The 17982-nt window shown below is 41.2% G+C and overlaps 1 protein-coding gene across 11 annotated transcripts in view; it reads left to right on the top strand.

The window, feature by feature from the left end:
- Positions 1–424: 424 nt before the first annotated feature.
- Positions 425–17982, top strand: part of ATP2B2 (ATPase plasma membrane Ca2+ transporting 2) — a 405121-nt gene continuing 387563 nt past the window's right edge. For 3 of the 11 annotated variants that reach the window (XM_035337444.1, XM_035337443.1, XM_035337442.1), the window contains exon 1: positions 427–561. The gene's annotated coding sequence lies outside the window, so the exon portion shown is untranslated. Of the gene's footprint in view, positions 562–17982 lie in introns of all 11 variants that reach the window. The other 8 variants (XM_035337435.1, XM_035337434.1, XM_035337426.1 and 5 more) reach the window with 4 other exon arrangements.

The raw sequence follows: 17982 nt of genomic DNA, 5'->3' as shown, positions 1-17982 counted from the left end.
ATTGCCCGCCGCTGCCCTGACGTTTTGCGAGCCCCCGCGCTGCGAGAGGCGAACGTGAGCGCCATGACGAGCGGTGAAGGCTGAGGGACCCCCGCACCCCCCCCCCAGGGCTCCCCTTCTCCCCTCGCTCCGCGGGGCTCCGGGGCCTGAGGGGCGCCCACCCGGGAGCCCGGGGCCGAACCCGCTGACTGGGGGGCGCCGCTGCGCTCCCCCTGCAGCCGCGGCGGAGCTGGGCGCGGCGCCGGCCTCTCCCCGCTGAGGGGAGCCCCAGCCCTGCCGGGGGAGGCGAGGGGAGGCTCCGCTGGGGCCGGCACCTCGGTGGGGAGGGGAGAGGCGCTGCCCGCCCCCCCCAACCCCCCCCGGGGCTTCCCCGCTCGCCGCGGCCCCGCTAAGTCTGACGGAGCGCCGCCGCCCAGCGCAGCGCAGCGCAGCGGCCCGGCGCAGGAGGGAGGCGCCGTGCGCGGCCCCACTCCCTGGGCGCCGCCGCCGCTGCTGAGGGGACAGCGGCCGCCTCCGCGCTCCCGGCGGCTCCGCTCGGCTCGGCTCCGCTCGCCGGCTCAGGTAGGAGCAGGAGCCCGGGGCGGCCCGGCTCTGCCGGCGCTGCTGGGGGGCTGCGGGGAGCGGCGACCCCCGGGGGAGCTCCCTCTGGGCTGCCCCGCGCTGAGGTGACCTTGAGCGGCGGGATGCGGCTGAGGGATGTTCCCTCGGGGTTGTGGATGCGGGCGGCTTCTGCCCGGGGTCGCCCTGCGGGGCAGAGGCTCTGACCTCGGGGCTCCGTTGCGAGAGGCGGCGGTTTCGGCGGCGACGGGGACGGGCGGGCAGGGGTAGCCGCGCTGCCCCGGGCTCGGGGCGAGCGAAGGGCTGAAGCCCCTGCCGGGCCCTCCCCGTCCCGCACCCGGCGTGGGGGGGGGGCAGCTCCCCGCGGCCGAGCACGGCCCCAAGCTGGGGAAGGTGCCGCTAAAAACGCTGCTTTCGGAGCCAGGAGGAGGCTTCTGCTCCCCCGCCGCCGTGAGCTGGGGCTGCGGGGAGCCGAGGGCAGGAGCAGCAGCTTCCAGGGGCGGGGATCTCGCCCCGCTGCTGCTACCGCCGAGCTGCGGGGCCGGGCACGTTCCCCGCTCCCCCTCTGACGAGCGGCAGCTCGCGGAGCCTCGCAGCTCTCCGGCGGAGCCCCAGGAGCAGCGCCGAGCCGCAGGCACCCGGCGTTACCGGGCCGAAGGAGCCGTGCCCTCCTCCGACCTCTGCCTGCAGGGCCCGGGGTCCTGCACCCCTCTAAACTATCAAAAAGTTGACTGCTTCTTGTGTGTTTCTGCCCGATCACTTTTTTTTTTTTTTTTTTTTTTTTTTTTTTTTTTCCCGTCTTATTGTGCTGTTTTATCACGTTACACCGACACAACCTAATTCTGCTAATACTTTACTTCCTTTTCATCTACAACGTATTTTGTAGTAAAGTGACATTTGAGGAGCACCGATACCAAGATAAGGTGAGGTGAAGGCAGGGAAGCTGAAAGCAAAGGCGTAGAGTAGGACTTCGCTGCCGCTGAAATAAACTACAATGTAAGTTTATAAAGAGCGTGAAAGTTGACAGGGCTGTAACTCAACCCCCACGCAGTGAAAAGGGACCTTTTCCAGAATACAGATGCATTGCTGGCAGATGCTGCCAGCCCTGGGTGCGTAGGGAGGTCTTTGAAGATGAGTGGGACCGCGTACGGTCAGGTCTGCAAGCAGCTCCTTGTTTCTGATCCTGTCCACTCACCGTCACGTAACTCACTTTAATGTGGCCACTTAAATGGAATCCAACATTTTCAGGATGTTTATGTGAAGGAGTGGTGGCTTGTGTACGTCTGTGCGTCTTGCTAATAAACTAGCTCAGTATTCTTGAAAATGACTTCATGATCTAATGTTGACCTCCATTTTGACGGTGAGCATTGATGGAAGTTCTTCCTGACACAAAAGTATATCTATCAACTGCCTAGGTTAGCGTTAATATTAACACTTTAACATTGAATTAAATATTTTAATTGTACAATGCAGACTATTATTGTACCTTTAATTTGCACTTGATATCGTTACCAGTGTTGTGTTTTGTTCACATGCTATAAAGTCAGTACCACAACCTCTTAATTTTCCAAGTGATATTGGATCCAAATTTCTGGCACATTTCCCTAACCAAACCACATCTTATAACCATTCAATTGCCTGTTTGCTGATTATCTAAAGCATGTTTTTCTTTTTCTTTTTTTTTTTTTTTTTTGACAAGTTCTTCAGGGAGATGGCAGTTAATAAAAATGCACGTTGTTTGTGGTGCCGTCACCTCGATGGGATTCAGTTTGGAGGAATGCAGTGGGGAAAGCAAACGGACCGTGGGAATACCCAGTAGTTTGATTTTCCTCAATGAAGCCTCGTGGTGTCCCTTGATGCCCTGGGGTGCCCCACCTGGCCTTTCGCCCCCACTTCAGAGGGGTGGGAGTTTCTGCTACATCCCGTGTCACCCATCAGACACAGCGTGGCACCGCGGGCAGCATTAGTTACCTGCTTGTAGGTAACTGAGTCAGACCTGGTGCATCTCTCTGGTTCCACATCCTGTTAGCTAAGAATAAAGCACTGGAGATCAACTACCACAGCAACTTTGGTGATGGGACGAGAAAGAAGGACAATTTGCCTGAATATATATATATAATCCTCTAGGATTAGCTTAGAGTTTATATTAACAACAGCTGCATTTTATGGTTACTTGTTCATAACTCAAAATAGTTTAAAATCTAGAAAGTGAGCTTAAACAAACTTTCTCGTATTCAAAAATTCCCTATGACACGCCCTGCAACTTCAGAATAGGTGCAGGATGATGCATGTAGTTGTGGAAAAATGTCTGTATGGACCATGAGGAAAAAGCAGAGTAACTGTACAAGAGCAAAAAGGTTCTTGGTGATAGTCTGATGGGAGATGATAGCAGGAGAGAGAATCTGGAATGGGAAGAAAGTTCACATCTAAACAAAGCTGTGTGGCTGCTGAAATCTTTTAAAATAAACATCTGAATGAAGTTCAAACTTCTGATAAAGCTTACCATCGGAATGTGTGTCAGATAAACTTAAGAATTCTTCTTCAAAACAAAGCTAAGTATAAAAAAAAAAAAACAAAGATTAGTATAAATGCAAACTATTTCTTTTGCGAATATACGTGAGAAATGCAAAAGGTAAAGTAGTTTGGACTATCTGAAAAGAAAAAATCAAAAATCTTTGAGAAAGGAAAATTGAACATGGATAAATAATATTTACATGTAGTAGGATAATAGACATGACACTAATGCATGTAATAGTGGCAGAGATACACGATGGTCTCTATATTTGTTCTACAAAATTATTAGTTAGATCATTTTTTTTTTTATTTTTTTTTTCTGAAGCTTACTCTGAATAAGGTTTCCTCTTCCATAAACAGAGTTACTTAGCATTGAAATATTTCAGACTTCTGTTTTATACGTGTAGCCAACTCTTTTATATTTAGTGCATCTAATATAATACAATATAATCAATATTATATAATAATGATCTGTATTCTAACTGAAGTGCTAACTTTTCTGCATTTTTCTGGGTCTTTTGTGTAAAAGGTCTCGTCTTCACAGTTCTGCACCTTACATTCCTAATTCTTGAATATTTTGCAGCATATAAATAAAATAGCTGGTGTGCTGCAGGGACGCCCTCCACACACTGGAATGTAAACTGAAAAGGCTTTAAATGTTTCTTAGAGGCAGAAGTTGCTACGTATTTAACACATACAATAGCAAGTGTATTTTGGAGGGTTCATTGCATACCTGGAGTCCTGCAGAAAAATATCATCAGTTCTGAACGAGCCTGAGCTTCTTCAGTCCAGATGCTCAGGTCAGCACCCTCCCGGCCTCAATTGCTGTTCTCTTGTGCAAGCTTCTTTATCTGCACGCAGCTATTTCTCTCCTTTGGTCTTAAGGATTGGTGCTGCTGGCAGACCTTACGGGCTTCCCATGGCTCCTGTTTCTGGGCCACGCACCCCCATAACAGCTCAGCTCCCACGCTGTCACATTGAGTGCCGAGCGTGTGTGAAGGCCACATTGTGGTGTGGCTTCTGAGCGTGAGAGAGCAACAGTGATATCGTGTACTAGGTAGCACAGTGTCAAGACAAGGGGCTTTGTTTCCACAGTGAATTTCTTCATTGTGTGCTGGAATGCCTTTAAAAGTAACAGGGCTGGGGTTTTTGGAACCCCAACGGGTTTCTTTCACTGATGCTTCCTGCGAGGGAGGTGCCCTGTCCTGTGCATGGAGCACTCTGATTGTGTATGCAGTGCATGTGTATATGGAAACCATCAAATAGGTTTGCAAATTCATCAGGGAGGGATTAGTCTTAATTGTTGAAGCTGGGGCAGGGTTCAGAGCTGTGAGACTGAAGCACGTTTCCCTCTCCCACCTGCCAAGCTTGGCCTCGGATGTACATCTCATGTTCTGAGCAATCTGGTGCAGTGTGAAGCCACCAGACTGCAGCTCTCTACATACAGTATTTACATTCTAAGCTTAATAAATCATTAATTCTGTAGTGTTTGTGGGATTACCTATAGCCTAACTTTTCTATTAACACGCCTACAACAATTTTCATTCAGCTGCACCAGGGGTATGTCTAACATAGAATCAGCCAGCAGGGCTGAAGAGGGTTTAAAGATACCACAACTGCTGCTGTCCACTCCACATTATGTGGACGCGTCAGGATTCAGGAGTTTTCTGATGAGTGTTGAAGCTTTCTTTTGGTGGTTAATAGTGCAAATAACACTAGACTATTCCTTTTGATATCTCCCTGCAAGCAGGAGATGCTTTTCAAGCCTCTGCAGTGCTGTACTGTGTGGAAGTCAGTGTCACCTTGAATATAGATTTGCTGAACATATATATTGTGTCCTGCTTATTGAGTAGCCGTTCTTCATCAGTGGAAGCTGTTCCTGCTAACGGGAAATCTGCCATCGTGGAAGATGTGATTGCATTCAGAATGTACAAAAGAGGCCCCTATATCAGACTGTTCAGTGTTTCAGTTTTTGTATTGCGAGCTTTGTCTTGATGTTTTAAACCTTTCAGTAACACTGATATTTTTTAAACAGGCTAATGATGTAAGAAGCTTGAAATAATATGAAGCTTGGGGGAGGGGGGTGGGGTGGGAAATGTTCTCTGTAACCAAAATTGAAATTCCCAACAGGTTGATGGGTTCCTGAAAAGCATTTGCATAGGTGTCTTAAAATGTTTTTAGGTGGGATAATGAGGATCATAAATAATCAAGAGAAAAAGAAGAAGGCCTTTGCTAATGTCAGATTGCTGAGCAATTTTGTTGGTAGCAATCGCTGAAGCTTAAGGTAAATTCACCTTATTCACCAAAACACTGAAGATTTTTATTCTTTGTCACCTGAGGAAATTGTTCTGCACGTTTTTAGGTGGTGCTGGCCTACAGGTTCTGTAATAGCAAAATGCTACCTTTGAGAATAAAGTTACACCAGAAAACTAATTAATGGCAATATTAGGTTTATATGCGACTGTTTTGCTACATTAAAGTTGTAGTCTTAAGTTAAAATGCATTTTAATGCATTATTTTATTCTACAAAATCTACAAATCATTCACAAGCACTTTCTTAGCACATAGCATATTTTTATTAATTTTTTATGTTTAAAAAATAGAAGACTGGCATGAATTTTGGCATATATATGCTAGAAGGTAATTACATGAAGAAAAAATGGTAAAAATAAAGTATATATATATCGAAAAGATCTATGCCGTGTTATTGGATTCTTCTTAATTATAGTAATCGCTGGCTGCCCTGTCAAAGACCTGTCAAAAAGTAAGCCCTTTTGTTTTTAAATGTGCAAAACCCCCAATAATCATTCTGAAAAAGGTAGACTGAGTCTTTCTGAAAGATTATATACTCTGAGAACTTCATGTGGTATACGTTGTAGCCTTTCTGGTTTTGTCAAATCCCGGAGGACTTGAGAGAAATGGGAGGAAGAAAATGCCCTTATAATCTGTGAGGTTTTTTTCCTCCAGAAGATACAGTATTCTGGTGCTTTTTGTTTGACCCAACAGTGTTCACTACATATTTTTTGTTGGCAATGCTACTGCTTATTGCTCCCTAGCTAAATAAGATGACAAAATAGGATTGCATTTACTGTGAATTTCCTTTTTTTTTTTTTTTTTGACTCCTGTTTTGCAAGTTTCTTGAGAGTGGAGAAAATGGAAAGGCTACTTTATGTACAGCATTCCTGTTATATATCCTGGTGTGACATAGGACTTATTTAAAAATACCATTATATTTTTTGTTACTGATAGTCTGCAGTGGCTTCCAGCAGGTCTCAGCCTCGCTCTGTTTTGTATTTTTGCTTGATTTGTAGGTTTGGACTTCCTTTGCTTCCAGTTTACCGTTGAGCAATGTCTTCAATATATTAAGTTTTCTTTTGCAGTTTGCTTGTGTCCACTAGTGGATTGAAGATGGCACAAACCTTACTCGCCTACTTCACAAACATTTTACTCTGCTAACATTTGTCAGGCTGTCAAACGTATTCTTTCAGTGTGCTACGTGAAATTCCATCCCAGGGATGGAATACAAGGACCTGAGTACCCCTTAAGCTTCACTTTCTTATCAACCCTTACTGTCCTGTGAAAATATCTCGTTGGGCAGTTACGGAGTGCCTTATTGTAACCAATGTACACTGTCAATTACTGCTTTTCCATCCTTCATAAGGCTGGTTACCATATCAAAAGGGAAATTTCTTTGATTTGACATTTTGATTACTTTCCGGCACCTAATCCTTCAGGTGCTTATGTGATGATTTAACTTGCTTCCACATTTTCCTGGGCATAAAAGAGAGGTGGACTGGTTTGCAGTTTCTTGTCTCAGACTTGCTTCTTTTGAAGTTGCATACTGGTTTTGCCTCTTCACAGTCCTTTGGGAACTTTACCCTTTCTTTGTGCATTATTGAATATAATAGCTAATGTTTGGGGATGGCTTTAGGTAATTCCTCAACTCCTCTGCGGTGAATTTCAACAGGCCCTATCAAACTGAGTACGTCTGGCTTCTCTTGACATTTTTTTAGCCTGTTCTTTATTCTTCTGGCCTGTCGTCTTGTATTCTTGGTAAAATCACTTTTGATTTTTTTTCTTCATTCCCCATTATCCTTTAGACATTAAAAGAATATGAACGCTTCAGCTTTTTCTTAGCCATCTGTTATTTTCTCTCCTTTCCCATTAAATCCTAGAACCGTTGCTTATCTTTGTCTCCCATTTACTTCTGCTGTATTTATAGATCCTTTTTTGGTTGCCTTTTTATGTCCCTCATTAGTTGTTGATCCTTTTGTGTGTTGGCTCATCTGGAGCGTAACCGAGACATTTCTGCCATTCTTTTCTACCTGTTCTTTGTTTAGTGTTCTTGTTTCACCTTTTGTATGATCTCTTCTGATAGGCAAAGCCTTTAAAAGACTCTGGATGTAACAATAATTGTCTCTCCCAATGCTACTTCTATTTCCTCTGCATTGAGATAATCTGTTGCACTATTTTATACAGGCTTTGTTAATAACTGTTTCCTGAACAGTTTCCTGAACTCCTGGACTGTAAGATCATCTCTTCAGGAGACATTACCAATCATTTGACTGAGTTTGTTGAAGTCGCTGCCCTGAATTCCACTTCTCTTTTTGTGTGCTTCTTTCACATCTTCCATTTAATACAATAGTGAATTCTCAGCTTCAGATAATGCTCACCTGAAATGCATTGCTGCCCTTAAGATCTCAGTCAATACTTTCCTATTAATCAGCATAAGATGCAACTGCGGCCTTAGTAATGTCTTCCATAGTCGTACCTTCGTTTGCCCAGCTCCACCTTGGTAGTATAACATGCCTCCTCCTCAAGGCAGCAGCCTGAAAAGATGAAGAAAAAAAAATGCCTCTGTGTGATGGCCAGGGCATGGCATGGAGCAACTAAGACTGTGTGTTATTGCTTGCTTTGTTAGGCGATGTTTTCTGACTTGATGCAAGTCGCTTGCCTTTGCTGGGCTATTGTTTCGGATTAATAATTAAACCACCACTGTATGTACTTAACCTGCATGTCTGAAGGGTTAATTCATTACTATTTGTAAAGCTACTGAGAATTTTGGGTGGAAAGTGCTACTGTAAGTGTGAAGCAATGCGAGATGTTTCTGATGGTACTCAAAAGGAGTATTAAAGCCACTTACAGAGGAGTGAAGCGTGGTTTTTTGTATGCATACAGAAACAACCCGGTTTCTTCCCAGTGTGAAAATACCATTTTTCTTGGTGTTCCTCTTGCAGGCGCTGTGCTGAGAACCAGTGCATCTCAGGTAGAAGAACCTGCCTAGAACAGAAAACCTTTTCAGTTAAAATTTCTTCCTGCTTGAAGGAGGAATATCCTGCCTGTGAGCTTAGCTCTAAGTCATGCATTCCTGTCAAGAGACCATTTCCAAGTTGCATTTATGGCTTGATTGTCTAACAAGTTACAGATAACACAGTAGAAATATTTAATGTGTTAAGGGCAAGATTTCTAAAAAGGGGAGGAATGGAAGCCAAATGGCATTTGGCTTGTCAGTGGGGTTTGTGCATCTACATCACTTGGATGTTCTTGAAAATTGCACTCTAAATTGGTGGCTAATAGAGAACTTCCCATTATAATGGTATAAAAGGCTTATAAGTCACTATTAATAATTCAGCTGAAGATTACTGGAGTCTGCTTCAGTACCTCCTGAAAAGAGGGAAGACTTTTTGTCATTGATCTCAGTGTCTGTGGGTTATGTTGCTGGGGTGCTCTGGTGAAACAGCGTGTTTGGGGGGACAATTTTGCCCCCTTCGATGCATGTAGGCAGCCAAGACTGAAAGTCGTAAGTTACAGGAGAAGGTGATGGTGGGGTTCCCTTTGACGCAGTCTGCCTAGGAGCAGCGGGATGTATGGGATCCCGTTCTGTGGAGCGCAGGGAGAGTCAGGCACAGGGTGTTTGTCAGCTTCCCCTGGCAGAAGCTCAGAGGTGGATTTGCAGGGGAAGGGAGTGGGGGGTGGGCAATGGCTGTTGCTGCTGTGCAGCACGGGCTCCGCATCAGAAGGAGCAGCAGCAGTGCCCTGCCTGCCCTCCCAGCCTCTCTCCGGCAGCGCGCAGACGCGCCCGGTGCCGCAGCCGTCGTGGTTACGCACCAGTGAGGAGCTGGCTGTTTTCTCCTTCCTTCTCTTTCTTTTACTGTCTGCCTCTCCTCTTTTGTTTTATCTCTTCCCATTCTCAGAAGATATCTAGATTAATCCCTCCCCCTTAAACCATGTGAACACCCGAGCGGTCTTATATGTGCTATTGCTTTGGATGGATACATACCTTTTACATCCATTTTAAAGGAGGAATGTCAATTAAACCTACCAGTTTTATCCAACCAGATTTTCAATCATCCCAGAAACACAGTACTATCTTTGGGTAATCTGTGTATAAGTATAAAAACCAGAAGCCCCAAGTATATTTTTGTGGGGAGACACAAAATCTGTAAAAGAGCAGCAGTGGATCACTGGCATTTTTAGCAAAGCAAACCTGATATTTAGAGATTTTTAATGAGATGTGGAATTTTTGTTAGCACATCAGTATCTGTGAACAGAGAATGGTTAGTAAGCAAACATTTGTGAGAATATGTGTGTTAACCCTGAAAGGTGAGCTGATGTGTCCAGATCCCTCTGCCAGGGAGAGAGTTCTCTACATGAATCCCCACAGCTTCTGGTGTGGAAGTCACTAGGAAGTGTTCTTTGTCTTCCCACTACCCTGCTTATTGCCCGTTAGCACCCTGCCTCTGCAGCGGCAATGGATGCACAACGCTGATGTCTTTTTCAAGCTGAATAAACTCTACTTTGGACGTGATCCTGCCTGAATCTCTGTGCCAGGGGAACAGAGTACTGCTCACTGAAGGATGCCTGGACAAGTTGAAGTGAACCCTTACAGGTGCATACATTAGTGTTTAGTTCTCACAAAAAGGGTTTCCTGAATGGGGGGAAGGCTTTTCCAACCTGTTGTTGCATGTGACTTCTGGCTTCACAACCTCTGTATGATTCAGTCCAATTTTTTATTTATTATTTTTTTTTTCATATTCTTCTGTAAATACGGCCAAAGAAAGATGAGATCAGTGAAGCTTATGATATCCACCCTGATTTTAAACCTATGACTTCTGGAAGAAAATTGTGTCCCTAAATGCTTTGCTCTGCTAGGGGAAAGTATACAGAAGGAAAAGCCATAGGATGACTATAAGTGTTGAACAATAAAACCGGAACAAAAAGCTTTCTATAAATAGTGGTGTGGTCCCAGTTCAGCAAAGTACTTAAGCATATGCCTAAATCCTTCCTTGTTCAGCAAAGCACTTACATGTGCATTTGAATTCTGCTGAAATAAAGCATTAAATATCAGGCTTAAGTGCCCTGTTGAATTAGGGGCTGTATCTGTGCCGACAGGCCTGGAGAGAAGGATGGTTTTCTGCATGGGAAAATGGAATGCTGCAGCGTAACATTTTCTATGAAATTTCTGGCATGGTGCACTGACCAATTAACTTGGAGAATGACTGGACATTAAAGTATTAGAGAGTCATTGTGTTCTGATATTCCCCAAATTGTCCCTTTTGTTATTAGCAAATTGGTCAGACATAATGATAGCAGCTGTCTTTCTAACAGTAGGACCTGTATTAGCTATTGAAGTGAATTTTCAGTATGTTAGAAAAACAAATGCAATAATGATTTTTCCCTGTGACATCAGTGGAGCAGTCTGTACTCAGGAATTCAAAATGTGAGCTGCTTGATCCAGGTGCCTCAATTAGCCCTCTTGTCAAGGAGTTTGCAAATACAGGTAGAGACCATTTTGTACAGAGACTTATTTTCTCAGAAACTATTTAGCTTCTGTTTTCTTAAAATATGATCTATTAAAGAATTTCACATTTTCAAGGTATTAGTCACTTCTGAAACTCTCCTGCAGGGATCATAAGTACCGGCGGCTATTTTTAGTCATCTTGTCTCCGAAGAGGTTTCACGTAATGTTAACACAGTGGCCGTGATGGCTGGCTGGATCGATCAGAATGTGATATTTAAGAACTCCGTCTCGATTGGGTTAAAGTAATGAAAATACAACTCATCCTGATTGTTTATAACACAGATACGTATGGGTAACCAGATGGTGTTTTCATCTGTGTGAGCATGCAGGTTGTAAAACTTTTATTTCCAAAAGGATGGAAAACGCCCTTTGTCACTGCCTTGTCTGAGATGTGGGGATACAGACTTGGCTGTTGAGAAACCTGGATCCCAGTTCAGCTCTGATCAACAGCATAGCGTTCAGATTTCGGATCATTCCAAGTTAATCAGACCCAGTATTCCCCAAATGCACTTCAGTATATTAGTTATGACAGTCAACGTTTTTTAAATTTTCCTTTCTGATTGAAATCTTTGGGAAGTAGGTAAGTAGATAAGTCAGTAATGTCCAAACGTTTCTGCCCTGATGTTGTAATTACGCTGAATTACCGTGGTGATTTGGAGGATATATTGTGGCAAGTGGGTCTAGAAGACCACTTCCAGAAATGTTCTTTGAACTACTGGGGCTTTTTAAAAAGCAGCCTGCAGAGCCCAAGTCATAGCTGGTGCTAATTGCCTATCCGAGTGCCAAGGCATGCTTCCATTGCTTTGATTACTTCACTGTTTTTCTCTTGAGCAAATCTGTATACCTATTTCTTGCGTGTGATAACTCCCTATCAGGAAAAGCACACTGTAAGAATGGTTAATTCAAATATTATATGTTTGAGCTGATTAAAGAACTTCTAATCTGGATCTTTACATAGGAAGTTATAAAACAGTTTCATAATTTAAACCACATCAAGTCTATAAAGTTATAATAAGCTCATGTAAATCTCCCCAGTGTAATAAAGTGGAAATATTTCAGCTGAACAATTAAAAAGCCCTGCAAATATTTGAGTGAAGTCCCTAGTTGCTTTACATTATATTTGATTAGAGCGGATGCAGCTTTGAAGAAGTGCCATTTTGATCTGATTCAAAAGGTCAACTGTTACGAATCGTGGTTAATGTCAAAATGTTCGTTTACTTCATGTGCTGCGTTTGGCACTCTGAGTTACACAAAACCAGCTTTCTCTGTTTTGAATTTCAAACTGCTTGAGCAGCAGTTTCTGCAGCAGGGATCAAAATATCCATTGGAGACAGGATGGAAATACGGAAATCGATGTGTAGAATGGCATATCGCTTCTTTAAAAATTAATGAAGTTATACTACGTGATGTAATTAAGTAGGTTGGTAGATAAGAAACTAATGAGCTGGTCGTCATGAAATGTGCAGATGGAATAACTTCCAATGGGCTGTTGCAGTGGAAATGATGGATTAGACTGGAAGTAAACTGTCAGATTTTGGTGATCCAACGCTGAAATGTACATGTGATGAAGCAAGCTGGCTTTGCAAGTCCCTATCAATCTTCCTTTTCAAAACACTGAAAATAAACTTAGCGTTTTTAGTGAAATGTTCAGGAGCTGTTTTGTTAAGGTACCGTGGCAAATAAATTCTTAAGTTATTTACTCCAGTGGTGGTGCCAGAGATATTTAAATCTTGGTTCCAGGAGAAGGAATAGTATTTTAAAGCTCTATGTCAAGCATCATCGCTAAATTTTATTAACCAAAAATGTTATAGTTTTTTATTTAAAACAAAAATTGCACTAAACTGAATAGCTATCTATACCTAATTGGAAACAATTCAATTTCTCTACTGTGACAGGATTTAGCTATATGTTAGAGAATATTGTGAGTGAAATTGAACAAAATGGTCATGATTATTAAATATTTTTGTTGACTAAATAAAGGAAAATATGATCGGGAAGTATGAACAATCATTACTTCCTTTGCCATTCTTGCTGTGAGTTTCTCTGCAGAGAGCTTTCAACAGAATTTAACCTAGGCAGGGCTTTGTCAGCTGGATACATTCTCCCCTCTCCCTTCTTTTTTTATTCCAAATAAAAAATTCCAATTCCTTCCCTCCTTTTTTATTCCAAATTCTTCCTGAAGGTGGAAGGCAGGTTTCCTTCAGCTACATTCACGTGCCAGTGATTGTGTGTCTGTCCTGTGCTTTAACGTGGTGGTACTGATACTATCTTTTCATATTCACTTTTCTAATTCTTACGCAGTAAGATTGTAGGTATTCAAAGGTACAGCAACACAGGACAAAATATATTGTCCCGAGAAATTCTGAGTATATTTTAAAGTGTTTGTTTTGGTTTAGTTTTCTCTTTTACAGTGTGCTCTCCAGGAAACCTTTTAGCTCTGGAAGAGCTGGTGAGGAACTGAAGTTCTTCTCAGATTAGTCCAACTGTGTAAGCTTGCTGTATTCAGCAAATTTATTTATATAAATAGCTGCTTGAGATCATCATAAGGCAAAGGCTTGTATTTAAATACAATGCGCATTAAGAAATATACTTCAGAAGATGCTTCTTACTGTGCTTATTATCTCATCTCTCTGAGGGACAAATAGCTTCTCATGTATGTGGATCCAGGAGTTAAAAGGAAGCAATATCTTCTGTGAAGTGCTCCCTATCTATAAATATTTGTGAAGGCCTGCCCAACTATAAATAGTGAGGAAGGCTACAGGCTGAAGATTCGATCTTAGAAGATTCCCCGTTTCACTGAGGAGGATGCTAGAATGCCGTAGCAACTGGGGCACCAAAGGGGTATGCTTTTTATAAATGAGGCCTCGGCTGTGATGATACAGCCAGAATACTAAATGAATTAATTGAATTTTCTGTTCTCTGGCACAGGTTTTTCTATGCATCATCTTCATGATATGTGATAGTTTCCTTATAAGTTGCGGTTCCTGGAATTGGATAACAAAACAACCTTAGGTTTCTTTTTAAACTCTCCTTAAAAGAAAAGTCCTTCACAATTGTGCATTGAAAAACAAACAAACAAACAAAAAACAAATGTTGCTTTTTAAAAAGAACCAACCCCACAGTTTTTCCTATGCCTACTTCATCATTTTTGGAGGGAGTGACCTGATTAGTATATATATATATACATATATATATATATTTTTTTTTTCTCCAATCTCTTGGTAATAATGTCCAGAAGATAATTCTGGGGCTGCTTTGGAAGACAGTCCCCCGCAACAGTGCTCAGCACTAATCCAGTGTTTAACATTGCCCTTTCAATGTTCAATTGAGAGTGTAAAATAACATTTAAACTCACTGGGGCAGAAGTGCGTATAAAGTGGACTACGCAGTTGCCAGCAGGCTGAAATCCACAGACATAGAATCGTTTAATGAAGTTGAGGAAACTGGCTGAAAATAAAGGAAGAATATGTTAAGTTTAACCCTTGATATGCTTTGTGGTGCCTTTTTACTGAAAGATTACAGAAGTAATGTAGTAGCAATCAGATCTATTTATTTATTTATTTTCTGAGCTCTTTCCTCTGGGAATTAATGCAAGTTGTGTTAGATAAGCTCAAACTTGGTATCAAATGCCACAAATGAGGCATATATTAGTCAGCTATAGTGTATCGAATTCCATTGTAGTTATGGCGAGCAAAAACTGGTGTTAGAATAAATCCTCCAAATACTAATTCAAACTGTAGACTTAAGAATTAAAAAAAAAAAAAAAAGTTGATATATGCAAATACATTTAAGGACCAGTGAGGTTATAACATGGGGTAGTCACAGATTAGGATATTCTGTAATCTCTCCGCTCTCTGCAGTCAGTCTCAAGAGCGAAGGGGATGCCATCTGAAATCGGTATTCAGCATAGTATGGCTGACTTGTGAACACGTGCTACTAAATACGTGTTTCTCTGCAGACAGCAGAGTTGTGTTGTGTTGGTTTTCACTATGAAAAATTGCAGGTGTGTGAAGTGGATGAAAGCATAAGAAATGAGTTATGTTTCCAGGGCTCTTCCACAAGAAGATGAGTTAGACTCTCAGATGGGAAATGGTGTTTAGTGACTGCATTTCTCATAATCGTGTTTTACTTCCCCATCTAGCAATATTAAAGACATGAAGAAAATTAGCATTTGGAAAGTTGGGATTGAATAGACTACAGGAGCTGAGTTTTGTGACCTAAGGTAACTGAACCAGGGCAAGCAGAACAAATACCTTGGCTATGAGGAAGTTTATGGAATAAAATGGGTGAGATTTTTTATTTTTATTTTTCCAGACAGGAGTTACCCCAATTACTCCAAGTATTGAATTGACAAGGACCTTGAAAAACTTGTGACGTGTTTATATTAATGCATCAATGTGAGAAAATTCTGAGGGGGGAAAAGAGGAAGAGCCATCTGATGAGGCAAAACCTGGTCCTCAGGCCATCGTTCCTAAAACTCCACAGAAAACCCACAAAGAAGCAGAGGAGAGCAGTAGTGGTTTACCTACAATTGTGCTTTCTTTCCCTGGGGAACTAAGATGAGCCACTGTGTAGGACTCCTCTGTGGAAAAAGGGCAAATAGACCTGACATCTATGTGCTGCACTCACTATCCTGTTGGCATTGCTGGTTAGGGTTAGGGTTTCAGTTGGGTTTTCCATTTCTGTTGAGTTTGTTTGGTAGGCTGTAGGCAAATCTGTAATTGAATCAGGTGGGACTGCTTGCTCTTGGGACATTTCCTCTTTGTTTATCTCCTTTTGTACTTCTTTCCTGAGAATTCAGTGGTTTATTTCAGTAGAAGTGTTTTGCTGATCTGATAGTTTATGAACTTTCGCACATAGCCATCAGTGGACCAATAGAAGTAAAATATGCAGGATAAATTAAAAACCTACAGCCATGTGGATTTTCTGCATTAGAGAATTTAAATTCTATTATGTTTTTACATTAGACAAATTAAAATTAATATGAATGTTATCATCTGAAGATAATTAGTGCATAAAATAGGCAAAATACTCATCTGAAAATAAGCACTGTTACCAAGGGCAATAATACTGTTAAGCAGAGACATTAATAGCATGTATCAAAGCCACATTTTAATTTCAGTTGTCCTTTAGGAAACATCAATATGTTATTCTTCTTTTGCCTTCTCCACTGATGTGACCTTCTGTAGTTCCTATATAAAAACAGAGAAAAAACAGTCCAAGAATTGTGGGGTAGACACACAGCAGTTAAAGCTGAATGCATTTCTAAGCTATTGAATATATTTTTTTAAAAAAGTCAATACACAGTCGTTCTAATGGTAATCTCCGAGTTCAGAGTATGAGTGAAGAATGCAATCTGCTTGCTTTGCTCAGGATTACTCAGCTGGGAGATAGAGAACCACACATCTCAGATGGTGATCTGTAGCCTTTCTTAACATGTCTTACAACATTCCTTTCAATTCTGCTTTTCAGTGTGCATTAAATACCTTTAATTTTCAGTTAAATTCCTCTTTATTTAGCTGTTTTGAAAGATAAGCCATAAACATTTATAAATTGCAATTACGGAGACATTTCATTGCTGCATAAATAAATGCTTTCGAACACAGACACGAGAATTCTCCACGGAGTCACTTGATTGTGTGCATTAACTATAAAATTCACTTTCTGCTGAGTAATTGTAACAGGCTCAGAAGTGCAACCGATACAGACTTAGCATAGCTGCACAGAGCTCGTTATAAATCTGGGTATGACTTTTAGCAAAAACTGTAACCATAATTTTGTTTAGTACTGTTCTTGTCACGTTGCTAATTCCTCATCAGTGATTCCAAATGCTTCACAGTGTCGTGGCAGAATATAGAAATGGCAAGTTTTAAAGTAAGCAGCGTGAATGTGAGGAATCATTATTTATATGAACAGAGAAGATAAACCTTTAGGAGTGTATTTGGATAAATCAAAAGCCTGATGAACTACGGTTGCCAAGACAGGACTGTGCTGTTTGAAGACTTCGCACATATTGATTGCTAACATTTCATACGTGAAACGTTTGGGAAAACCCAAAAAATGATGAAAATGTTGCATGTCTGACTCAGCTGATTCTTCTGTACTCTTTGATTTGGCATAGAGAAGTGTGTGTGCCTGCATGCACGTTATCATTTAATTACAACTCTGAGTAAATGGTGAATGTGTGTGTGTACATAAACACACACACACACAGTGCTCAGTATCATTTAATTACCTCCCAGAGCAAACAGTCTTTCTGTTTTCTGTATCTTGGGGCACAGAAGGAATTTTTTTTTTTTTTTTTTTTGGTTTTGTTTTAGGGACAGTAGGCTGAGCACTTATCTGAAAGATGTCATTTCATATCTGACTACTGAATAGAATACAAAAACATAGCAGAAATGTCAGAAAAAACTAGAAGAACATTACACCTTCTTGACATTTAAATATCTTGCATTGTGTGAGATTGTTTTGTATGTCTTCCTTTCATCTGGGTAATGTGTTTGATATCTACATATACAGCATGAACATTAATAATGTGCTATGAGATGCTTTTATCCATAAATAATTAGAGGAAATATGGTGCATATTTATTCTATGCAAGTGGGCAAATACATTCATATATGTATACCCAGATGTCCATATTTCTTATTTGTTTTGGGTTCTCATACTTTATAAGAAAAGATATTAACAGTAGAAATAAAAATCAGCTAGCTCTTAAGAGTTGAAATTAGTGAGTACCTTGGTTGCACAGAATAATTTCAATTTTTATTAGATTTTATTAAATTTAACTTTATTAAATTGTATTTAGATTTATCAAATTATTTTTTCCCTAATGTCTTTTTTGTGTTATTTTTGTTGTTAAAATTAACTTTGTATTTAACCCAATTCTAAAAGAATTAATACAAATTAAAGTGGTACAAAGGCTGAATTTCACAAGAATTCATAAAAGAAGTTTATAGCAGGTCAGTTTTCCAATTCCTAAGGTGTTATTTTTGTAAATGGTTTAACTTACTTATCTTTATTATTATATAACTTAAGCTTAATTGGACAATATGTCTTTATAACTGGTTGTACAAAATGAGCCTTGAACATATTTGCTAAAATATTCT

This window comes from Oxyura jamaicensis, chromosome 12 (assembly GCF_011077185.1).
Source record: "Oxyura jamaicensis isolate SHBP4307 breed ruddy duck chromosome 12, BPBGC_Ojam_1.0, whole genome shotgun sequence".
Taxonomy (NCBI): domain Eukaryota; kingdom Metazoa; phylum Chordata; class Aves; order Anseriformes; family Anatidae; genus Oxyura; species Oxyura jamaicensis.
The sequence above is the reverse complement of the archived record's forward strand: the minus strand, read 5'-3'. Positions and strand labels throughout refer to the sequence as shown.